Raw genomic sequence first — 26,258 nt, forward strand, 5'->3', positions numbered from 1 at the left:
TTATTAAAACATTACTCACCCTACCGTCTAAGTAGGACTATGGTTGAACGCGAAGCTTTCTCTTGACGGATTCATTGGTTGTCGTGCGATATTGAATATGGTTTCCACCGTATCGCAATCGATCATTCGAATAGACTACGGCTTCATCACAGAAGGAACCTAGTGTAATGAATGTTGGGCCGGGCCGCATAGAAAGTCACGAGACTTTACTACTGTGTTCTCGCACACGCACACACAACATTATATTAGCTGGATAATGGAGAAAGCCGGAACAGACACTGTAGCACACGAGCGAACTAGATGCGGGAACATTCAAGTGCGGTAGACAGTAAACAAAGTCATGAAGAAAGTCACGCGCTCACAGACGCCGATCGCGCGACGAGACGATCGCTGATGCGACGACGCGGAGACGTACTTCTCTGGATGGCGACGGGGCAGACTAGTGAAATCAATGAGGAGTTGCCCTCTCGCTGGCAGGGACGTGACGGTGGCCGATGGCTAGCGGCGGGACGGAAGTGCTTAGGCCTGCGCCATGGCGAGGCCAACCTGCCCGCGCTCAATGCCACCGGAACACCGCTCACCCTGACTGGCGCAACGCCTTCTTCTGGTCTCGTCGGCCGTCGTCTCGTTGACAGCGCGGGCGATGGCTCAGACGGGAGAGCCGGCGACGGTCCTCGGGCCTACACCGCTAGGGTGGCCGTATTGCTGCCTCCAAAACGAACAGCTTCCGACGTCCTTCTTCCTCTTCCCTGCTTCCTCGATGCTGCTTTCTCTAGCGCGCACGTTACGCCACCGGTACCGGCGGATTGGCCCCCACTCTGCACGGCCCCTTCACTACACCTAGGTTCCATTCCGGTCTCCGCAATTATTATTTCTTTCACTTCATCCACAATCATTCATCATAATCGTCGGAAAAAGTTTATCTTGCCTGGCGTTTTCGCGTTACAAACAGCGGAGTGAGAACTCTAAGACTTCGCTTTAGGATGCACGGGTTGTACCCGTTTACCGGTCACATGCTGTTGTGACCCACGCGTTCCCAAAAAAAAACATGATAAATTAAATATTAGCCTATCAAAAGACGTACATCTTTGGGAAACTGTCACCCCATAGCCACGGTTTTTTATAAAAGAGATGTGTATAGTGTGCGCAAACAACGAAACAAAATCTCGACATAAACCGCGGAAAACGTGTCTGTATTTTTGGTCTGTTCGGGTACCCTGGCGTATACGATACCTAGTTTTAAAACGGCAGACCATACAACAAAAAAGATGTGCTCTTCAAGTATTTATATGCGTCCCAGAGTTCGTGTGAGGCTTCTTAGAGTTTAATCTGTGAGGAAAACAGCAGTAAAAGCTATTCATTTATACTGCTATGCACTTCTCTAAACCCCGGACGAATCAGTGTGGCGCTGCGTAATTCAACACACCGTTTCGCAGACATTTCAAATAAGGGCGTGTATATAATACTCCAACAATTGAGGCACCCTACTCAGAAACACCGACACACAAGTTCTGCAGAGACTTCAAAATGTAGGTGTTAATAATGCGAGCCAAATAAATCCAAATATGCAATATTGCAGCCACACACTGCATACTCATACCTGAACGATATCACCTTTTTGTAGTACCAAGCTTAGTAGCACTCTTCAAGGAATCCTGAAGTGTGCTTTCGAACACTCCCAAGGCACACGGGCCAGCAAATTGATGTCCCTGCACTGACTCTTCTTCATATTCACTCTTCCATTCAAGGTGCTTTTTCATGCGTGTCTACATCCCAAAGGCCCTTATACATTTCAGACATTCGAAATCAAAATGACGAGATGCGACGTGCGCCGCACAAAACCACAAGACACATGAAGAGCTGGCATTTCTGTGGGCGTCAAAATTTCACAGGACTTTCTCGATAAGGCCGCGGTGACGGGTACGTCCTGTGAAAGAAGCAGAGTCATGGTTCTTTCAGAATTTCGAGAGCTCGAACCAGATATATCTCAAGATTTCTGGGGATAAACAATTTATTGGGCACCAAACGCTGCCGAAGCGAAGACTGTCGCTAAGGGTGTATTTCATCCCAATCTACTTGACTATACCATGCTTTTCACTCTTTAGAAGCAATTGCATTACCTTCACGCGGCTTTGAGCAAGCCTACGTAAAACGAGGCGACACTGGGCGTCGCAATCAGAGATTCAAAAACAATATTCAGAGCGTACTCTTAGAACTTACATGAGAGGAAACCTTCATCTCTCGTTACTGCTAGGTGGAAATAACTGAGTAGCAAGGAATGATTGGTTGGTGCAAACTTTATTTATGGCCCTCGAGAGCTCTCACCGACATGCCCTTAGGCCTCCCACGTGGGGAGGCAAAGGCCTTGACTGGCCGACAGATCGCACGCCTGCTGGACGCTCCAGAGGTCACCGCCGAGGCTGGGGCTGCGCAAGGATTTGGCTCAGTGTGGTGGAAGGGCTCCTGGGGTAGCACCTTCAACGCGTTATTTAAGCGGCTTCTTTGTTATGTTGGCGTCAAGAAAAACAAGGCTGTGGACTGAATGGTGCAAACTGCAGTGTGATTTCCTCTTAGGGTGATAGTTCTGTAGCGGTTCCTGATTATTTCAAGACGAGCACATTATAATTTTTGTTTTATTTATTTAATAAATTACTCATGATTTATTTATTGATTTATTCGTTCGCGGTATTAATATATTTACTGTGCCTTCAAACTCAAAACAGTAGAATAGGTTATGTTGACAACGCCGATAAAAAAACCACTTAAATTTCCGACATCTCGTCAGCATCACCAAAGTTTACTCACAAAAGTACTAACAAAAACAGGGTATCTTTTGAATGTTTTCAACAAAACATCATCCTGGTGATGCACAATGATGCCATGCGATTACCTCTGCGCTACCCATGTAGCATAAAAAATATAGTTCAGTCCAACTTAATGTGCTCCCTTTTGCACTCCGAAAGCAGATGTTCCTCTCTTCATTGATATGACGGAACTTTAACAAATTACCCTTAATCCCATTGCGTTTTTACAAAAGCATTGGTTTCCGTAAGTACGGGTCTGGGACCTCGTTAAATTCACGGACTCATATTTAATTAGCAATATACTTAGTGCATCAGGTGCGCTTCTGGCACAACAGATCTCAGGATATAATTCTGGGCGAGCTCCGCCTGGTGTGCGAACTCCAGCCATTCATTCAAGAAGACAGAAACAAGTTTGTAACGTTCTCCAAGCGTCTACTCCACTACTCGTTGAGACGGCGAGAAAGTAAGAGTGATATTCACGTTGCTTTTTGCAATATGACTGGCTGACGGTGCGCTGGAATCTGGGACAGCCGTTCATGTCGGGTGTCCAAACAACAATGACGCAGTAACCTGAATGCGTCCGAAATTTTAGGTTTGACTCCTCTTGCAGGTATCGATCGATTTTTGTTCCGCCTAAAAGTTCTGTTCTCTAACGGGGATCGATTGCTGGAAGCGTCGCACCGATCAAAGTCGCCGCCAGACACCGCTATGAACAAACAAAGCCACCCGCCCAAGCTCGCTCGAATCACTCGTGCAAGAGGTTTCCGCGTAAGAGTGCGCTTTGTGTATGTATTACGGCAAGAAATAAATGGAAATATATCGCGACATTGCACATTCCCGATGCAATCGAACGGAATCCCAGGGGCAAAATATAGCAAACTCTGCTCCGTTGCAAACACCACGAAGAGCACAATCTCCAGATTCCGAAACGAGCGCTAAAGGTTAAGGATAATTGCTTTGCACGTCATGCTGAATCCTAGTTCCTCTTTACGAATTGCTCTCCTGGGCGTTAGAGGAAGCGTGTTTTTTGCGCTTCTTTTCAATTATGCAGTTCCTTCGGTGGGTTCAGATTAGTGTTGCTTATGTAGTGCGTGAATGGGAAGGGATGCAATTCCGTTTGATTTATATGACTATAGCATTTTTTGGGCTATGGCTGCTTTTCTCGATTAAGGACCATAGCCTTTTTTGGGCTATAGCGTTGTACACGTTTTCCCAGATAATGTGAAAAAGAGTGGTTGGGCAAGAACCAGAATGTGTTTGAAACACCTTGCAACACTCTTCCTGGCTTTTGTAAACAGCCAAAGTTATAAAAAGGTCACCATGCGTGCATTCGGGGCATTTTATTTCCTTTCATTTTAACCAATTTTTTATTGACACCAGCAAACCTCAGACAGGTAAAACTGGATGTAACGAAGTTCACAAAAGTTTGTATTTTTTAGTTACATACAGGTTTTCGGGGCATGATGGCTTAGAGTTAATGCGTGAGCGAATGAAGCGCGGACGAAACCAAAATGCTAGACATAGTTGAAGGTGAACTCACCCTTCAAATACTTATTTCAAAGAAAAAAACTGCGTGAGTTGCGCCTGCTGCTTTGCCTCGAGCTTAGGCAATAAACAACGTTTGAAACGGTACGGTCCCCGATCCCCGTTTTTGCAAACGTAACCTAAGTAGAACTTGTACCGTATGCTTAAAGGCCACCTTTTCGCCAACTTATTGCTCTGTACATTGCTCAAAATTGTTCAGAGGTTGCTAGCTGGGACATAGTGCCGGCGCGGGGGAGGGGCGGGAGGGAATTTTTATTTCTCGCCGGAGAAGGCGGTATTTTAGTTATGAGCATGTCTTGAAAACGTACATATTTCGGTTTCCTTGTAGCGGAACTCATCGCCGATAAACCGATACCACAGATAGCAGTTGAGACGCTCAACTACACGCTGACAAGTCGAGCTACCACATCACAATGCAACTCTCCAAAACAAAACTGCATTCGGACGTGGAACGCGCCGTGCTTGTGTTGCGGACGAAAAAAAAAGTGATGCGTAGTTGCTCTTCTTACCCGTTGTGGCGTCACGCTAAACAACCAAAACCAGAAGTGGCTGCTAGGTTAACCAGAGGTAGACGAGCCACTCCGTTCATCGCCATCGTGAAACATTTTGTTTTTAGGCGACTCAAGGCGTTTTCGTAGCTGCTAGTTCCAAACAGCGATGCTAGCTCTCAATAAATTAGTGCATTTCTCAGGCGGAATTTGAAGTAAAAGGGATAAAAACAATAACTGACCTTCTAATTGGCCTTGTTACATTTCAATGAGACCAACCGCACGACTTCGTTACATAAAGATCACAAGCACATTTTGTACATTACAGTGGTCAAAACTACATATATTGTACGGCCTAATTCATCGTTGTATTCAAGCTAAAATTCATATGGCGTTGCAGTCGGTAGCCACCATTCTTTCTGCACAAAATTGGAGTAGTGCTAAGAATCTGGGTAGTGCTATCATTGAAAATGGATGTAATCACCTCCAACCACGCTTATCACCCCTATACTGAAGCTTTTGTGGGGATTAGAGTGTAAAATGTGTAGATTGATAGTGCTGTAAAACCGTTTCATAACTATAGTTGGCGGTGGGAGATAGTTAAACGTTTTTATTAGGGCCTTAACATACTTCTGTGTAGTTAGAGGGGTTATTACACTCGCCCGTTTTTGTTGCGAGTCGAGAGGGTTTAATTGGGGTGTCCAGTTGTCACTGACTGAGACTGATGTTTACGGCTTAAGCATTTTTACTACACATTCTTACGCATTCTCAATACAGCACACCGATCAGTGGTGGTCTAAATATTCTATTCTTCACGGGAATGATAAAGCCTAAATATTGTGTCATCAATGAAGCCAAAAAGGACACTATTTTTGCAAATTTTTATAAATCGTCTTTTTTGTTCAGTACGAATGAGTTCCGTTTAAATGGCGTAAAGAGGCTATCGCGACTGACAATACTAACCTTTGAGTAATCTTGAAGCCTGCCCAAAATCCGGAGAAGTGTTGCAAGGTGGTTACACTCGTTTTAGCTGTGTCCCCTACACACGTTTGCACATTCTCTGGGTACAAGTTCTTTTTTTTGGAAGCTGCCCTATGGGTATCTATTTTGCTGACACCCTTTTTTTCTGACTCCAAACAGCGTCATTTTAGCTAGGGGTAATACATCATAGGGCCGGGCTTGCCAAGGATCTGTCTCACCGAAGACGACGACGACGAAGGCGGCAGCTCCTTACGTGTCGCTCGGCCATCCGCACGCCCGAAAGACGCCTGTCGTTGCATAAAATTTGTTCGAGTTCAAATGCTATGGACGCTGGTTGACTCTGCGACGGTGGCGACAACATCCATGCTGGGAAACGAAAAAAGTTTTAGCCAAGTAAACACCCTGGGTTTTTGTTTTGGTGTTTAAGGAGTGTAAACTACTTGTTCAGTTGAATTAAATTACGCTATGCATTTATTCAAACTACAAAATAGCTCCCCGCATGTAGAAAATGCTGAACTGCACCACTGTAGCTCTCAAGTTTGAAGCAGTATTTTCACTTACATATGTGCATAAGATTATCGTCATGCTAATAAATGTTGCCTTGTGATAATAGTACAGGGCATTTATCAGTGTTTGTCCCCTCAAAGCATTTCTCTTGTTAAAACTGATGAGACCTACAAAAGACCACAAAATACTTTCACTCAGAAAACAATATTATCACGGTGTATTACCGTACTTGCCGGATTCTCACGCGTCTTTAAAATAAAAATATGCGAATTATTGTTGCTGTACGTTACTAACGGGCTTAAAGCTCGAAACCTCAATGGCGATGCCGCCACCTCAAAACCGAAGCAAAGCAGATCAATGAACAATGGTCATCCACACCGCTACCGATAGCCGAATCTCGTCAAGAATTACTCAATGATTTTTCGATGCCCATTTGAATTTTCGAGAACTATGCACTACTGTCCTCTGAAGAAATGTGCGTTAACGCAGCCAGAGTAACTATAGTAAAGAAGCAATGTTATCATCAAGAGGATTCGCTTCAGCGCAGTGTAATCAGTGGCTAAAGTAGAAGGGTACAGGGAAGCGCCCTGTGCGTTAAACATCAGAGGGTTATTGTTTTCGCAATTGTCAAAAAACAGATGGTCCACATTTTCAAGTGCTAAAATATACAGAAGGAATTTAGTGGCCCCCAGCGTGGTCCATTTCCTAAACACAATGTTAAATTGCTGATTACGTCGAGCCTGGTGTCGATATGTGTTTAAACAATTCGTGCGTGCAACTTTGAGGCGTCTGTTCTTCGCATCATTTCGGGTATGCGGTAGAATTGGCTGGCAGTTGTTTTGGTGGCTTCGGGGTGTTTATTTATGCTGGGGATTACTTTCAGTGGCGTGGAAGAGCAGTTCAAGTACGGTAATTGTTGGCCGTATCAGTAAAATATACTTTTCTTAGGCACACGAAACACGAGTGCTGAAAAAGCGCACACTAAGCTTTTTTGTTCCAATCTTCTCAAAAAGCTGTAAAAATTGGCACAGCTTCGACTAGTTGTACCAGGCTGGCGAAGCAAAAAAGCTTGCGTTGCGGTTTTTTGTTGGCTACAAGGCCGTTGCACCAGACAAATTTTTCAACTTTCCGCTGAAAGTTCACCATGACTGGCTGAGTCGGCTCGTTTTGTCCGCAACCTTTCACATGTTGCCCAAAGTGGGCGGTGTTAGCCCACGCTAGAACTCGTCGCAAACGGCTTTCCGATCTTCACATGTACAGGTCTGATTACCCACTTCAGGCGCAAGCGCACATAAATTTGTGAGGACAACAGCACGCGACATATCGTGCCACAAACACTGGGCACAGTGTTCACCAAGCAGCAGCTGGCCGGCGTAGGAGCTCCTGAAGAGTCGCACGCTCACATGCGCGCGGATTTTTTCTTGGTATGTTTAGCAAGCTCCCCACGTGACGTTAGCCCACTCGCAAGCCTAACGTCTCCGCGAGGTCCGCAAAAGGCGCACGCTCATTTCGGCTGGGCATTTTTCTTTCTACTTTGTTGGTAACGTGCCATACCGCAAAAAAGGACCTAAGCTGCCCTGTTGTGAAAAGTGTTAGAAGGTGGCCGCACGTATTTTTATTTGCCACCCGGTTTTACACATAGAAAAGGAGTTGTGAAATAATGAACTTTCTTCTGAAATGGCGTTGCAAGGATGCAAATTAGTTGTTTTATAGGTAATCAAGTTTCATGGCTTATCGAACACAATAACTAAAGCGCTTTTTTCAGTCTGGAGAACGAATAAAACATTTTTGCAGACCTACGTGGCCTCGTATCAGCGTTGCCATTACGATGTCCCTATAACAAACCTGCTAAAATATTTTATTTCTCTGACATATCAATCCAATCGCGCGAATAGTCTTCCTTGGCTGACTGTAAGAGCAGGGTGGGAGACGTAACAGTAAGGTAACGTGAGTATATATACTCACTCTATCTCTACATCTCGTTGGTTTTGAGCAACCCATTTGCTTAACTGCTGCCTATTGCTTAACTCCTGCCTATTACTACGTGCAGCGGCCTGTGTTAACCTTATTTTTATGATTTTACGCGCCCTCAGACTTAGTTTACGGTGTTAACAAGCACACACTTCTTCGTCCCTGCGTGTTTTTATTCGGGACATCTCTCAAAGGAGTGCCCTTGAAGAGAAGCTTTTTACGCTTTTTACGCCTCTCTCTGCCAATGGAAGGGTAAAAACGTTTACTGTGTTTCGTTATATTGTTCACCCCCCTCAGGTGACTGTCGTTTAAACACGTAGCAACGGGGCCCACATCTTTGTGTTCAGGTGAATGCAGTGTTAGTTATCTTAGGTTTTTCAATATGTGTCGCCCACTTTCTTAGTTTGTGCGGAAGCTCTGTCGTCTTTGTTTCTTAAAAACTTTTTTAGTCAACGCTCCCTTGAAAGGCGCGTGCCAAAGGACGAGCTGCTACACCCTTCAGAACCAACTGGCGTGTTAAATAGGTACGTATCTTGTCTGCAAATATTCGCTCGTGCTGAATGTAATGCAGTCGGTGAATAAATGCACGTTCAGAACAAAAAGTTAACCCTGAAGGTCTTCACTCAAACCCACATGTATTCATTCTAGCTATTTGTTTGATATGTTATTGGTGATTCTGGGCTTTAGAAGACGTTGATGGGGGTCTAGGAGGCTTTTTTGTCCTCCATTTTGGTGGAGAAACCATTAAAATTCCCACCTGCGCCAGTTTCCTCTGAGATGGCGACGTCTTTCATGGAAGGGACACGTTTTTTCCGCCATTGACGCCTTTGTTGTTATCAGGGTTTTCCGGCTGAATCACTGATCTGTACTTCCATTCGCCGTGGCAGATCCTAATCAAAAGGTAATGGCATTTTAGACACCACTGGCATTGAAAAATCCACGTACTGGGATTCAGGTATATTTGCTTACTTTTAACCTTTAGGAGAACATAGAATGTTTGGAAGCCGAGCCAATAACCACCGGCGCAATATTATTCGCACCCGCAGCCGCGAACCCCCAGCTTTAGCGCTAATTGCGCTGGAGTAAATTTCAGCTATCCCCCTAGCGTCCGGCTTCTTCGCGTTTTCCAATAAGTTCCTTAAGCATTGAACAGACCTTCGCTGGAACACGTAATGTTTCTGAGAAGAATACAATTTTCGCGCAATTGGCGCGGCGGAGGCACGGAGCCTCTTTGGCAACGCTCAACGTGTGTCCTAAGCAGGGAACTTATCCGGGTAATCAAAGCAATAAACTGTTACAGTGCTGTAGTGGTTTGGATAACAGCAAGGGAGCGCCGGTTGCTTAATGACGCTATGTTCTTCCAAAAAAACTGACAATTTCTGCATTGTTAAAACAAGACGGGATCATTAACATGTTGCGTCGAGTTTTCATACGCGACTCATTATTCTTGGGTCGATTGCACGAACTTTCTTCACCCTGAGCATCTTCTTAGCTTTGCAACACGCTTGACACGCGGAATCTGGTTACCAATTTAAAAAAGAACCTCCGCTAGTTTAACCGGAGCTATTTAAAACTGTTTTGAGGTCGCGGCTGTTGTATCTTTATGTTTACCCTCCTAACATAAATGGTATTCATTTCGCCCCTGGTCCTTGCCCACCATATTTTTATTTCACGTTGTAACCTGTATAGTATTTATAGCTGTGAACAAATGATCTCGAGCAATTTATAACGCGAAAATCCACTTGAACATTTAACACAGGAAATTTCAAGAAATCGTCCTCTCACTACCACGATGTAATTTTAAATGCAGTATTATTGTTTTAAAACTTCGTTTTTATTTGATTGATTGTGGGGTTTAACGCGCCGACGCAACGCAGGCGATGAGGCGCGCCGTAGTGGAGGGCTCAGGATTAATTTTGACCACCTGGGGATCTTTAACGTGCGCCGAAATCTCGTACACACGGCGTTTTTATTTTCCTCACTACGTAACCGCTGCAGTCTTCTATGCAATCAAATGGCTGCCCCCAGCCGATGAAGCCGGTATTCTAAAAAAGCCCTTGCAATCTAGGGTCATTCAACTTAACTGCGTCTTCCAAATTAACCTATGTGGACTTGTATGGGTGTTGATGTATTAAGGTGCTAAGGTTTTGCACCGTCTAGGAATGGCTGTGCGATGTTTTTGGGTTTCACAGCCTACAGTTGTATTTATCCGACACAAAAAACGCCACTGATATCGCAGAACAAGCACACAACAAATTTGCTTAAATTGAGATAATTCAGAGCAGTCGCAAATTAGTCGCAGTTAGCACAGTACCTGGGTAATTGGAGAATAATGGGAGAGGCCTTTTCCTTGCAGTGGGCGTAGATAGGCTGGTGATGATGGTGAGATAATTATCTTCGAATGCATAGCATTCCCTCCCTGCTTGTGTAGAGTGCGAGTCCCTTACAGCCACGTTTGGCAATGAGTACCCAGAGACATGGGGTTATCTTGTTGTTTCAATTTGTTTTTCGTTTTTCCGCCAAGGATGCAAGTGACATGAATATAGCTATTACTTGGCATTATTTCGCCGTTTTTTGCTTTTCCGCAGATGTAAGGTGTAGGAAAGGGTTGGCTAATTTTCTTTCTTTTTATAATATTTCCAACGCTAGTTTAGTCTCTGTTTTGCAGGATATCTTTTTGGTGCATATTGTCACAAAGCCATAGATGGCGCAGTTCGCTTGACGAAAAAATAAGTTCTATTGAGGCGAACTTGTGCGCCCCTAACAACTCAAAGAATACTTCGGCGGCAAAGCAGCAGTCAACAATGTCACGTGCGCAGGTGAGTGTCGGGGAATCGAATACCATGGTGTCTGCTCTGCGGACATTTGTCATTCAGGAAGAGCGTTTTTGTTACCGTTGAAATACATCCAGAACAGTCGAAATCAAAGAAGAATATTCTGGGGTGGGGAAGTTAGTTCGAAACTCTCCCTATCGAAAGAGATAACAAGTGCAGCACAAAGAATAGAAGCAGCGGTTCACTTCACCCAAACATATCACAGATAACCCACTCTGGCGGAGCCGGGCGGCCACAACAAAACTTAAACAAACCCAATGCATGGTCAGCGGCATTACCGCCCCCCGCCCCGATGTATGTGTGCATCGACCCGATGCTAAATAAAATGATAGTCCGAACAAACAAAAAATACAGTCAGTCGTCTTGCATAGCAAGGTTTTAGACAAACCACGAGGATGACTTCGGGCCGCGTGCGTAGTCGTGATTTTCCGAAATCACCATCGGTGATAACTTTGTAGGTAAGTTGGCCAACACGTTGTAGAATCCGGTAGGGCCTGGAATTCCGTCGTAGAAGCTTCTCAGTTAGTCCAGGTCGTCGGATGGGAGTCCAAACCTACACACGATCTCCTGGGCTGTACTCGGCGACTCGGCGTTGGAGGTTGAAGCGTCCGGCATTCACCAGCTGCTGGTCTGTTGAGTGAACGCGAGCGAGTTGGAGCGCATCCTCCAAACGCTGAAGGTATCCTTAGATGTATGCGTTGAGGTCATCGTCTTCTACGTGGGGAAGCATGGCATCAGGCATGTAGTCGGCAGTCTTCCATAGACATGCTCGAACGGTGTCATGTGCGTATTTGCCTGGATGGCCGTGTTGTACGCAAACGTTACATACGGAAGGACTATATTCCAAGTCTTATGTTAACGTCAACGTACGTAGACAGTATATCCGCAATAGTGTTGTTCAGACTTTCCGTTAGTCCGTTCGTTTGGCAGTGGTACGCCGTCGTTCCTCGGGATCCATATTGCTGTAGCGTAAACTTCCTTGCATATGCTCGGCAGCGAAGGCCATTCCGCGGTCCGTGATTATGACTTCTGGGGCTCCATGTCGTAGCACGATTTGGTTTATGGAGAACTTTGCGACTTCTTGTGCAGCCCCCTCGGAAAAGCGGCGGTCTCTCCGTAGCGCGTGATCAAGTCTGTCGCTACGGCAATCCACTTGTTCTCGTACCATGACGTAGAGAACGGGCCGAGAAGACCAATTCCAATCTGTTGCACGGGCCTCGTTCGGACGGCGGTTGTCTGCTAAAGACTGGCGAATCTCGTCAGCGGCATTTGTGGTCGCTGGCAGTCACGGCATCTCGGGACGTAGTGGTTGACGTCGTATGTAAGACGGAGACACTAGTACCTCGCATTGATTTTTCCAATACTGCGAGTGCCGAGATGTCCGGAAGACGGGTCGTCGTGGCACACTTCGAAAATTTCACCATGACAATCTGCGGGAATGAGGAGAAGATAATTCGTTTTCGTTCCGGGGCAGGATTTCTTCTTCACGAGGGCGGACGATTTCAGGCTCAGGGCTGGCAATTCCGTTTGAATGATTTACGGGCGGTGACATTTCGTCCTTCGAGGTAGTCGATCATGTCGCGTAAGTTGGAGTCGGCACGCTGCTGGGTAGCAAAGTCACTCCCCGTCACGGCTCCGAAGAACGCGCTGTCTTCATCGGAGTCCTGTGGTGGTGGGTCGACGGGGACGAGGGGTAGGCAGTCGGTATCGGCGAATTTCCTGCTAGATGTAACGACGATTGTAACATCGAATTCTTGCAGACGGAAGCTCCACCGGCCAGCGGCCAGAAGAGAAGAGAAGAAACAACACAGCGTATGGTGGCATGTCCCAACCTTGAACGGTCTACCATACACGTATGGGCAATATTTTGAAACGGCCCATATAATGTCGAGATACTCTTTCTTGAAGGCTTAGCAGTTTTTTACCTCCTTCGACAGGCCACGGCTGGCAATGGCGATTACTTTTTCGACACTGCTTCGCTTTAGGATGAGGACGGCAACGAACCCTATATCATGGCTTCCGTGTGTATTTCCGTTTCGGCCATTTCGTCCAAATGATATAGAACGGGTGGGTTTCACAGACGTTGTTGCAGCTCGCAGAATTCTTTTTCTTGGGCGTTTTCCCAGATGAAAGGGATGCTATCTTTCGTCAAGGGTTTGTGGTGCCTCTGCAAATCGGACGAAGTTTGCGACGAAGCGCCAGTTGTATACGCAGAGTCCGAGAAATCTTCGTACGCCTTTGTTGTCTTTCGGTCTTGGAAAGTTCGCTTTGGGTAAAGTTTTTGCCCGGTCAGAAAGGACTCCCGCTCTGTTGATGACATGGCTCAAAAACGCCAGTTACTCGTACGCGAAGCGGCAGTTTTCAGGCTTCAGCATCAACCCCTTCGTGCAAATTGCCACGAGTACTTACTGCAATCTTGCAGGGTGTTCGTCGAACGTTCTGGCGTATAACACAACGCCGTCGAGGTATACGAGACAGGGGTGCCATTTCAGGCCACCTGGAACGGTGTCCATTACTACTTTGTTGACTGCTGCTTCGCCGACTGTCTATTCTTTGAATTGTTAGGGCAGCAGAAGTTCGTTCTATTAAACTTGCTTGTTCTTCAAGCCAACTGTGTCTTTGGCTTCGTGACATCTGCTGAAGGTGCGGTTTACATGCACCCTAAGCCCTGTGCAAGTCACCAAGGAAGCCCCACTTGTACCAGCCGCCGACCACAAGGCGTCACACCCGAGCTCGGTCTCCTACCGGATACAGTGAAGAATGAAGACGTCACGACGAGAACCATGTCAAGCAAGCCAATCCTCGCGTTGTTTTGCTGCACCCTCGCGAGCACCCATCATTCCGGGGATCCCCTGGTGAAAACCCGGAATAGTAGCTGGAGAAGCTGGAACGCGTTCAAATTTTCAAAAGGTGGGATGACGAAAAAATCCTGAGGCAAGTGCTTTTCTACCTTGAAGACTGCGCTCTAGTCTGGTTCAAAAACCATGAGACCTCACTAACACACTGAAACATGTTGAAAAAATAATTTCTGAAAACATTGAAGAATTTTTGAAAAGGAACGCGCTGAGCTATTGTTGCAGACGCGAATCCCACACCCCAATGAAGGTGTTTAGGGTTCGTTGAAGATCTGAGGATATTATTCCGACGAGCTGAACCCGAAATGGGAGAAGATAGGAAGCTGCTCGTTCTGATGCGCGTCGTTTAACAAGAGCTCCTCGCTGGACTCATTCGCAACCCATCAAAAACTGTGGCTGATTTTGTGCCCAAAGCTTCCGTGATCGAGACGACCCTCGACATGCCCTCGAGGCAGTACCATCGACCACCCAATGCAGTGTCTGCGGCAATATTTTTGATTTTGATCAAACAATTTTGAAAAATATTTTACCTCTTCCGTTCTAGTATTTTTTTGGTTCATAAAAATTCTCTTCGACCAATAAGCTTCATTTACGCGGTTATAACAAATAAATGTGTCTTATTTGGTATTTGTGAAATTATGATTCAATGCAACTGGTTTCGTTTTTTTTTTGTAATTGGTGTGTCCTTTTCTCCACTTTTTTATTTAGTCTTGGGTTTTGGAGAAAATTTACGAGATTCATATTTTTATTCCGCCAGCCATTTTTTCTGTATTTTTATTTATGGGTTTTCAAAATTGTGTTGGACCAGCTTTCTTTACGCTATTGTAATGATTAAATCGGTCACTTCCGCAGGTTATGAGTTTTTTAAATCCAGGGTGTTGCACATGTTATTTGTTCTCGGTATTAGTTTTTGTGTTGCCAACGTTTTTTTCCGGGCTTTTGTTATTTAATCTATTTGGAACAGGTGCACCTGATGCAGACTTTTGATTTCGCCAGATAAATCTAGAAAAACTTGCGCTTGTTCCATTTTCCCTAATTTCGGATTTTTATTACTTTTTTCAAACAATCATACCCATTTATACTATAATTGGCATTGGACGCGTTACTTCCGCCAATTCTGCATTTTTGCGCGACCGCAGGTCGTTACACTGTAATCGCTGTGAAGCCACTCGGTAAAGAGTGCTACGGAATAAAACCTGCCGTTGTCAAGCTTGAGTGAAGCGGAGAGTTGAGAGTGAGAAGCTCGACGGAAAAAGTGATCAGGGCCGTTCCCTTCTTTGAGAAAGCCTAGTATAAGGCCGGCGCACATTTCTTCACCAAAAATTGCCGCACTGTGCGCGCACGTCCAGATGTGTTACAGTGTGTCGCAATTAACGCGGCATGTTTGCAAAATTTTCTCGAAGCTGAGTTCTTTTTCGTGTCGTTATGCATTCACAGATAAAATCAGAGGAGATGAGAAGGACAGGGCTTAGCTTGCAAATGTAGTGCTTGCGTAATATTGGCCAGGTTGCCCTGGCGACACGTAACTGCGCGCAGTGCTAGTTGCCGGTGCGGTGATGGCGCTTGCGACAAGTGCGACCCACTGAGTGCCTTTAATAATGGAACGGCCGGCACGGCAGGCGGTAAACGGGAAATATTGTAAATGACATCGACAGAAGGCAGATTCTTGTGGCAAATAAAACGAGTGACACGGAGCCAATTCTGCTGCTAAGGGGAGCAAACATCACTTCTGAGACCGTCATAGCGCTAACTATGATTTGCACAGCGTGCAAGCAAAGCGAACATGTACAAAGAGAAACTTCACGTTGCGGACTATTGAAGATGGACCAAGGTGTGCACTCCCGTCTAGCCCTTGAGTTCGCGAGATACTTGCAAAAAAACCCGTAAATATCCACCAATCGATGTTCATTTTTTTTTTGTGGCGGCTGCCAGGATCGGTTGCAGCCAGTTGTGGTGATAGCGTTGTAAAAGTTTCTTTTGCGGTTTGTTTTAGTTTTTTGTGCGTACTGAGGCCGAACGCTGCGCGACACCAAACAGATACTTTTTATCGCGAGGATGTTTATTCCTCTACAAGTCGCACTTGATTTCCAAACAACAACACCGCACTAAGTATTGAGAGGAAACGTTTACACAATTAGTACCAAAATAATGTTATAGCTTCCAAAGCAAGATTAAGGACGTTAAAATGGTGCTTGTTGCAATAAATTGGGTTGTTTCTGTTTAGGACGTTAGAACGCAACAAATGCCATTCTCACCGCCTCTAAGAAGCTTGTTCTCTCTCACCGACGCTGCTGCGTAAGACTGCAGGTAAGAATCGAACGTCCACTGCGCTGACTGTCTTCTTATACTTAGAACCGTATTGGTATATTGTTTCTTAATAAATATGCTTTTTTGACAGATCATGATTTTTTCTAACACAATCTCAGCAGCCCCAAGTTTTTCACTACGATCAATTTCGGGGCACGTCATGTGGCCTCCAGTTCGGCGTCTTTTTTGGTGATGTCAGAGATATGGCAGCCATTGTACCCGCACCTAGGTTTCACGGACTGTAGCGAGGTGGTATTTTGTGGTCTCAAACAAATCCACTTTTTTTGCCTGCGCCTGAAAATGGAATGCTTCTTTTCTGCAAGGCAATGATCTCCCGAAACATATTGCCTCCCTGATGAGTATCGAACCCGCACTGTCCACCTTTTTTTCTTTCAAGCTGACATGGTAGGCTTTTCGACGCGGGGAAAGGTATAAGAGCACTTCCGCTCCACCCGTCGAACAGCGATAAAATGTCAGCGATGCCAGTTTTGCGCAGCACTTCTCTTTCGATGTCGGAAGTAGGACAGTGTTCTTGTTTTCAGCTGCTAATTCTGGCGTTATGTTTTTCAAGATCACTTACGATCTGCCGACAAACTCCTTTGGTTAGTGCACCTTTACCCTCATTCGTTTAACCGCAGTTATGGCGGCCATGTTTCTTAATTCCACTCTTGATTTGCACGTACATAGGGCGTGCGCGTGCTTGGTGGTTTGTTCTTCACCAAAGACTCAACAACATCCGAAAAAAGCTGCATGTTCTTGTTTTTTCTCGAATTCGTGGAGTGGAGGATCAGGTTAAAGGAAAATATACGTTGTTGCAAAAAAAGACGGTTTTCTTGCAATTTGGTGTAGTGTTGATATAGTTAAGGAGTTCCTCAGGTTGCTTTACAGGGTGTTTCAGAAGTTCTTGGTCATCCCTTGCCTGGTATTGTACATACAAATAAAAACTAGCTAGATTCTCGTTAACTAAATGATCAGTTTTAAGGAACACAGCAGTGGAGAGGAAGATTCCCAGTGCCGTTGTGTTCGCTACAGTTAGTCTGAGGGACTTCCTCATTGAGGAACGTTTGTTGTCTGCGGTCGGCGTTCGATGTATTGGGGGCGTGTTTTCGGTGTAGTATTGAAGCTGACGTGGAGCAATATTCAAGGTATATATAACTGGTAGCGAAGCTTCCATAGAAGCCCATACGTTCAGAAAATGGCGGCTCTTAAGCTGCTCATGGGGCTTAGCGCCATCTGTGTGAGGAGGGAACACTTCCGGCGGAACAAAAAATACACCGGACGTGACGCAAGATCCGGTCAGAAAGTGACGTCATTTTGGTGGCATTAGCGGAAAAATTTGACTTCAAAATAGCCTTAGCAGGCCTCTGATTGCTGAGGGCTCATGTCATTGCCATCTGACGCAAGTTGGCGAGCCCTTGGCGTGTGTGCTTCAAGTCGACGCCAGCTTATACTCGTGACTAGAGAAACGTACTTTAGCATACTGTCGTATGATTAGCCTCGGTGTTTATAAAAACATCTTGCATCTTCTCTGAACCTTTATTGTGTATTAGTGCCTTCAACGTCTGTATAAAAGCACTCAGTTGTTTATATTGATTGCAGTGGGTGGCAAATTAAACCTACCCCCTCTACCCCCCCCCCCCCCCCCCCCGAACGGAATTTTTTTTCTGCCTGGGGATACAGAGCACAAAAAATTACATTTGACCACTCTCCTCGGCCCCACTTTCATATAAAAAACGTGCCCACTCCTTACTCTAATACCAATTTCGACCAACGCCACTGCTGGGGTTTCTTGCGTCGCACATACGCAGGTTGCGTGCGTGCCTTAAGTATAGATCAAGGTTATATAATGCTTGCTCAGTTTGTGCACTTCTGTTCTAAAAGAAAAAATAACGCATAGTCATGCTATAATTAAGACATTTTATTTTTATTCTGGGATAAACATAAAACAAATTTACCACACTACACAAATTCAGCACGTGTACAATAAGTACAAAATGTTGAACAAGTGTGCGAAGCTGGGCGAGTCGGTAAGGATTCATGATTAGAAGCAGCGCAAGAGACGGAACGAGGAAGGACGAGCGCCCGTCCTTGTCAGTTTCCTCGTCCTGTCTCTTGCGCTGTTTCTAATCCTACAAAATGTTCGTGGGCACTACATGCATTATGATTTTCCTTACGCGCCGAAAAATTGACTTTACCCGTAACACATAACATTATGAGCAATGAAAGCGTCAACAGCAGAACTACTCGAAACAAGAGAAAAGAACTAGGCACCTCATCTTGACGCAGAAAACCGGGCTGGAGGAATGCCGATTCACGAAATTGCAGCGAGCACACTGCAGCTGTCCCGGCGTCTTATCAAGTAGACAAGGGTTTCTACAGAAGTTCTCTCAGAATTCACGCCTGCAATTTCCTGGTTGCATTATATAGGCAAGTGTCGCAACATATAAGTAAAAAGAGAAAAAAATGGATAAATGCAAACGAAAGCGACGGCAGTATGTATAAGCACATAGCAGGAAAGATCTGGCAGCACCGCAGCACGGAGCAGCACAACACAGTACTGCGCTGGAAATAATGCTTGCGCATACAAGTGCGGGAAGCAACGAGCCGTACAAGCGTTGTAATGCAATAGAGAAGACACTGAGATAGACAATTAAAGCGACTCGTTTAAATTCGACTTGTACTATGCTGAGAAGTCCTAGAGTAATTGACACCACTTACTCCGAACCAGCCTGAGGTGAAATCAAGAGATAACTGTGACATACCAAAGCTTTAGACCCATTTTTTTTTCAAATCACCACCACGTCCCCTTACACAACCCCCGTGCACGTATTACCAGTACTATAGTTTCACGTTACCTGTGAAAATAAGAGGAAAATAGTGCAGTAAAACGCCAGGAGTACGGGAGTTGCTGTTGCAACCTTGTACAGCACATCGTTTCCGAAGGTACCGAGGAAAGCGCTCCGCTCCAACCGTTGGCAGCATCGTCCCGTAGTTCACCGTGCCCACCCGGCAGGGTACTAAACGTGTTCACCGACGATACAACGCACCTGGCAACTCCACGCACAGCAACAATTAAGTGCACACCAAATTAACAAGGAAAAACGAATGCAAACGCGCACCACCAAAACACGCAAGGGGCGTATCCTAGCAGACGAACTTTAGGAGCGCCTTTCCGAACACTAGAAGGACTGCATCACAGAGCAATGACATGTGCCATTCTTCAGAGGGCGCTACAAAAAAGATTTTTTGAGACAGAACAGCATTTTCATAAATTATTTACACACTGTGGCTAAATAAATGTGATTCAAAAATAAATATTATTCGTAAAATATAAATGTTGTTTTATTGTTGAACAAAATTTGGTTTTTTGTTATTAGTGTTTGTTCCCTCCTCACCTAGTCGCGCTTCATTCGCCACTCCCATAAGCCCCCATGCTGATGTCGCTGGCAATAGGTTCGGAACCGCTTTTTGCCCGAAGCTTCGCAACCATTTATATTTACCTTGCAATATCTGCGAAATAAGTGAAAACTCTAAAAGCAATGTACTTAGCTGCCTCCCAAGCGGCTTACAGCCTCGGATGTGTGTCAGCAGAGTTTAAAGGTTTGCGCTCTAAGTGGGCATCTTCCATGAAATGGGCAGGCTGATCAATCGCTTCGTAAAGCGTTTTTTTAGAACCTGGATTACATAGTTTGCCAACAAGCTGGCACAGGTACTCCAGGGATTGCAGTCACCGTATCTGCAGTGACGAATGCCCTCAGGAGTCTGTACTCGCAGAACATCAAAAAGTCTCGATTATCCTGCATGCCCATACAGCTTCCAACAAAGCTGTTACTTTTCCGACCGGCCTGGCGAACTCTAGTATTTGCAATATGGTTTACTATTTTGTATTTCCTGCTTCCTTACAGCTCTAAGATTGTCTGTGGGTGCTGTAGGATTTGGCGTAGACTGGCAGTCTATTTAGTAGTCCTGTCTCGTGGGAAATGGAAAGATGCAATCGCTGTCCTCCAGTGTTAGCCTGCACTTGTTTCTAAAGTTTTCATCGCGCAGAAGTGGATTGGGTTTGTTTCGAAAGCCTTGTGGCCTCCCCTACCTGCGCAAACAAGCTTTTAGAACTCTTGTTTAACAGGGAATCCCATCTTTCGAATTGACGTTTTCTGAATGCTCGGATTAAAGCGGCCCTATGTTTTGCGATGGCCTTTCAATGATTTTATTAATGCATGGCGTGGTTGCGCGTTCCGGAGCGACTAGTGGCGTTCGTGGGTGGTGCGCATAGGTAACTGTGGAGACACACAGATGATTGTAGTATTAGTATTATGCGTGTGTGTTTATTGGTGCAAAGACATCTGAGGCCAAAGAGCGCCAAGGTAATATGTATTGTTGTTGGTCGTGTTTTTACCTAGATACAGTGGTGGTAATTGTGATTTACTTGATAAAAACCATGTATATAGGAATTTAATGGGTCGTTACTCTAAACAGAGAAAATGAATAATGTGAGAGGTTAAAATGGCGATGAGTAACTGCAACAGCGCTGGGACCCTCATGGCAAGCCCTAGCTCCAGCAACAGCAGTGGGGTCCGTGGCGCATCGGATGAAAATCCTCACAACCATCTTAAGTTGCGTAGCATGGCACTCAAGTCGCACATGGTATGAGATGGGAGCTAAAAAATTCCCCGCATTTTCCCGAGGGGAAGAATGTGAAAGTGCGAATGCACGAGTTGAATTTGCGCGGTTCGGTAATGTTCGCGAAAGAGAGATCACACACACACACACACACACACAACTACAAAGAAAGAAAGATGCATTTATTCACAGACACCTATTTGTGTTGTCGTTGTACTTGATTGCTAGAGCGGATCTCAGCTTTGAAATTTCGTGTCAGTACTCCTTTAAGCAGGTGCATTAGCCCTTCTCACGCCCGATTCTTGGCCAATCCCCCACGTGGGTATGTGCCATGTCAGGGGCCAGGCAGCGCGCGCCCATCTCCCCCCCGTTGCCAAGGAAGACGAGGAGATTCCTGGCCAATCTCCCACTTGGGTATGTGCCATGTCAGCGGCCAGGCTGCGCGCGCCCATCTCCACGTGCGCGGACATCGCCGGTGGACGCAGGTTCAGGGTCGCTTAAGAAGTGCATTGCACTTAAAATTCAATGTCAGTGGGGCAGGCAAAAAGGCGTGCACGTGTGATCGGGAGTTGATTAGATAACATCAATGGTGGATGAAATGGTATCGTGTAAGTATATTTTTCGGAGAAGTGTCATTTTCTTGCATCATGGTGTGCTCACCATTCAATTATACATGCAGAACTAAAAGCCGCTGTCCGCACTTCTCGCAAAGTGGTAGTCTGGCTGCTTTTATAAGGTATGAGTGCGTAGCGTGTGTATCACCGATTTTTAATCTGCATTTCTGAAAATGCTTTTACGTTTTCGTAAACCTGTTGTTTGTCTCTACTGCATTTCCTTATTTGTGGTTTCATAATATGACAGTTTGTTTTCGATTCGTGCATCCCACTGTAGCTTCCAGCGCCTGCCAAGACTTCTTCGCACTAGTGGCTTCATGTCTAGGTAGGAGACATATAGAATAACTATAACACTGCTCAGAGCAGCCACAGCAGCATTCTCGTCAGCGATGCCCTTCCCTTAAATACCGCTGTGCCCCGGTGCCTAGGAAACTAATAAAGAAAATTTTATACTAAAGGTAAAGATTACGAAATTTATAGGACGAATACAAAATGATGTTTTCGGTCCGTTTTTCCTAATCCAGAGCTAATACGACGCACAGGGAGTTGGTAAAATATTAAAACTGTATTCTGCTTTGTGCAATGTGTTCCAGAGTATTTAAAATACCGTTTTCATCTACTATAACAATACCGGTACTTTGGTAGTTTGCCTTTGTGATGGTAATGTTCTGGCCATGTACAGCACATGACATAAAGGAGCACACTTGGAGGCATCTGTGTATAAGATTGTGTAGGGATATTTGTGTCGTAGGTGAAGGAAGTGCTGTAAGATGAGTTCTGTTTGTGCATTTCTTTTCCTAATGACTATAAAAAATAACAGAAAGTAGAGACATTTTCCAAGAGCAACGGGGTCTGCAATCGAAGTTTTGTAGGTCTCATTAAAAGATATTCTGTGTTGTTCGGCTTGTACTTTCATTCGTAAAGGAATACGCATAGCACAGAGGTCCGATATTAAAACAGGTGCGTGGAAGAGGCATTGTTGATATTAAACGATATGAAAAGGTGCTCTTTTTAGCTTTTGTTTCAAAATAGAATAGCTGTGCATATGAGCACTAGCCTTTTAGTACTCACTGGTCCCTTTTAACAAATGGAATTTGTGCGGGACCTGTTCGGAACGCTCCTGATGAAGGCCAATCCGCAGGTGAAAAACTATGTCGAGCATTTTCATAGCGGTTTTCGAAGCTCACCCATATGCGGCACCCTCATAGTCAAACAGCGACTTCAGTAAACTGTTATGAAGGCGTAGAAGGTGCATATTATCTTCACCGTAGGGCTGGTCTCCTAGACAACTCCTAGAATATTGATTTTCTCTACAGATTTTCTTTTAGTAGAGGTATCTGTAAAACAAAAGAGGTATTTTCATCTTCAAAAATGCCTTAAAACTTGTGATTTTTCGCAGGCACAGCTTTTCAAATAAGCTAGATGGTGGGGTGAGGGTGAATACCAGGAATCTTCGAAAATAATACGAGCGTGCTCTTTTGAGGATTTAGCCTAAAGCCGTTTTCTTCTGCCCACTTTACAACGCTACCGCTCACAAACATTTAGGCAGCTTACAGGACCTCATACTTTCGTGAACATCGTCTACTCATATGGAGTAAAAATTTTATGGGGCAGAGCACTTCCAAGTGTGTTTATCTTAGCTATAAAATGTGTGTAACTGTGTAGCAGACCCACGGGAGCGCCGTTTTCTTACATGTACACTGGGAATACTGATGCCGCGTCCCTCACTCTAAATGTCCGTTCAAACAGATAGATTTCAAGTGGGTTAAGCATATGTCCTGACATTCCAAAACACTTTGGGTCCCGGATGTTGCTGCAGGGCACAACGGTATTTATTATGCCTGTTCTACATACAAATAAGGGCATACAATACTGCTGGTAAACAAAAAAAATTTTCACATCAAATTCAAAAGGAAGGCAAATGTTGGCCCGGTGGTTCGAGGCTAAAGTTGGTCCGTTGTTGATCTGCCCTACCGAAAAACTACTTGGCAGCTGTCGAGAATACAACTCTATTCCAGGAAGTATGAGAACTGCTTGTTGATCCGGCTTACATCGCCGGGCTCTCCGGGCTTTCGGACAATTCCTTGAAGCACACGAGTCGTCCTTTCCGGGCTTAAACAGTGGCACCCCGATAACCTGTTTCAATGCCTTAGCAAAGTGCGGAGCACGCCATATCTTATTAAATAAAGGATGGAGAGGGTGAATTGTATCGGTATGAAGGTATTTTATTATGCTGTGAGTGATGTTACCTGCGCGTGGCGCCAAAGAGAGAATATAGTTAAACGAATCATCATATTGCTTGTGGTCACGTATGGACGCCATTTCCCCCGTCTTTTTGTGTTGTATAAATGTGCCTGTATAGTGTGACGAGTACCCGCCGCGGGGGCTCAGTGGCTAAGGCGTTGCGCTGCTGAGAAGGAGGTCGCGGGTTCGATTCCCGGCCGCGGCGGCCGTTTCTTTGATGGAGGCGAAATGCAAGAACGCCCGTGTGTACGTGATTTCGGCGCACGTTAAAGATCCCCAGGTGGTCGAAATTAATCCGGAGCCCTCCACTACGGCACGAATCATCGCCTACATTGCGTCGGTGCGTTGAACCCTACAATGAAACCAATCAATAGTGTGACGAGCTTCAGACGTATACGAAGTGTTGTGCCAATCCATTTGCCTGTTCCTCTAAAGTGTAACCTGAGGTGCTAACAAGGGGTAGGCTATCCTTGTCTATTAGGTTTCTTATTTTGTTTCAAACCTTTCGTGTATCTGCGAAATAATTCATTGAGTTTAAGAATCTCAGGCTGTTGCTTTTTTCCTTACGGTGGATACGCTTTCCCATGGCTTTCATGCGCTTTAACGATAACATGTGTTTCTCAGTTGGGTATCTGGAAGAATTCCCAATGCCTTATTTTGTGCCTGGCGCGCTTGGCGACACTCTTAATTCCACCAGGACTGTCTTGCGTTACTCGTGTTACCAGCAGCATGGGGAATGATGTTCTCGGTGGTGCCAAGGATATGTGCTGTGACAGGGTTAAATGCTTCATCAATACCAAAGTGTTCTATGAAAATGTGTCAGCGTTGAGATTACTGGTTTTAATTCTTCTAGTCTGCAGCGGTTTTCCTATACCATTTTGTGAATTTCGATTGTAGGGCTTTTCTGCGAGCATTTCAAGAATACTGGGAAATGGTCACTTCCTAACGGGCTTTTGTCTAGCCGGCCCTCAATTTGTGAAAAATAGAGTACAACCTATTGCCAAATCTTTTTGTCAGTACGTGTTGTGGGTGAGGTTCAAATACGTTGGCCGTTTTTTTATTAAACACCCAAGCATCGAGCGAAACCAGGAACTGTTCAATTAACGGCCATGGGCATAAATTCTTCAAGAGACCCCGACATTGTTGCGCGCATTAAATCGCTAATATAAATGGCCCAGAAAGCACATACAACAAAGACTTGGATTCTGAGGTAGACAATGTATAATTCATGAGAATGTATAAAGAACATATAGTAATCAGCCCATTAAAAATAGTAACACAGACACCAACCGCTTGAAGACTGGTGGGTATTCTAATGAACTGAGGTAGAATGGAAGTTCGGGTCTCAGTGTCTACACACCCAGGAGATTGAGAAAATGCATTTTCATCTTTCCTGAGGACAGTGTACTTTTGTCTTTTTGGGATTCAGGGGTGCCTTTTGGAGGCAAACAATACTGGATTGATGTTCATATACATCATCCAAGTTTTTTATTGGGCCCGTACAGATCGATTGAACTGTATTTTCAACAGACATTAGGCATTAGAAATAATGGGAACGCAGTTGTTTAGTTGCCTATTTGAGTTCACATCAAGTAGTCTTGTATAGGGCCAGTGATACGAGCAGTCGGTTTTTTAACTATGGCCAAGATTGCTCTGGCACTAATTTGGTGCCCGCTGTCGAAATTGAGATTTTGGGCTGTCCCCATCCTTATATGACCACTCAGGAGTAGCCCAAGTGGTATCCTTGCGAAATACACCCCGTGGTTTGTTCCTGAAGTGGCCGCAGGCATCACAGGTGGAGTCCGCGGTGCGGGGAGGGAAGTAGTCTTTGTGGGCCTCCTGTGTGCAGGCTTCCAACGCCGTCAGATGTTGGGGGGTCAATGAGCTGGACTGGACGGGGCGGGACCGGTCCCAACAGTGCCGATCGCCACCCTCTACAGGCTCCGCAGGAGCTGCGCGGGGTGGTGTGCTGTAGTTAGCCTCCCGGCCCAAGGCGGAAACACTACAGACTTTGCTGGAGAGGCCATTCTTGTGGCCGGTCGGAGAGGGTTGAGGGTGCCGACACGTCATCTAGTCTCCAGTGTCCCAATCCTAACCAAATGTCGCCTCAACACCCGTAGGGTGGGATCTGCAGAGGATGAGGTGGAAAACAACTTGCGATTTGGGCGTTCCTCGGTGAAAGGTATGTTTTTGGTTACTTTAGTGTGACGGCTGTCCTTTTCTTTCTTGCAAGATTGGAAAGATTCCGTTTACGCAGGGGGTCAGCCAGTGCATTTTAGCATTTATTTTGACAGTGTTAAAAGACATCATTTTCGCCGCACGTAGCACAAGTGGGCTTGCCACGGCCAGACTGGGTACCATGGCCGTTGTTTTAACACTCTAAACATCGCCTCGGCTGCAAAGTGTGCGCACTCACACGATATCTTATAAAAGCTGCCTTCAATGTGTTCGGCAGGGCGGAGCTGGCAAATGTTAGAGTGATGTGTCG

The sequence above is a fragment of the Haemaphysalis longicornis genome, unplaced genomic scaffold (assembly GCF_048455015.1).
Source record: "Haemaphysalis longicornis isolate Haplotype H1 unplaced genomic scaffold, Haemaphysalis longicornis Haplotype H1 scaffold_6, whole genome shotgun sequence".
NCBI classification, from domain to species: domain Eukaryota; kingdom Metazoa; phylum Arthropoda; class Arachnida; order Ixodida; family Ixodidae; genus Haemaphysalis; species Haemaphysalis longicornis.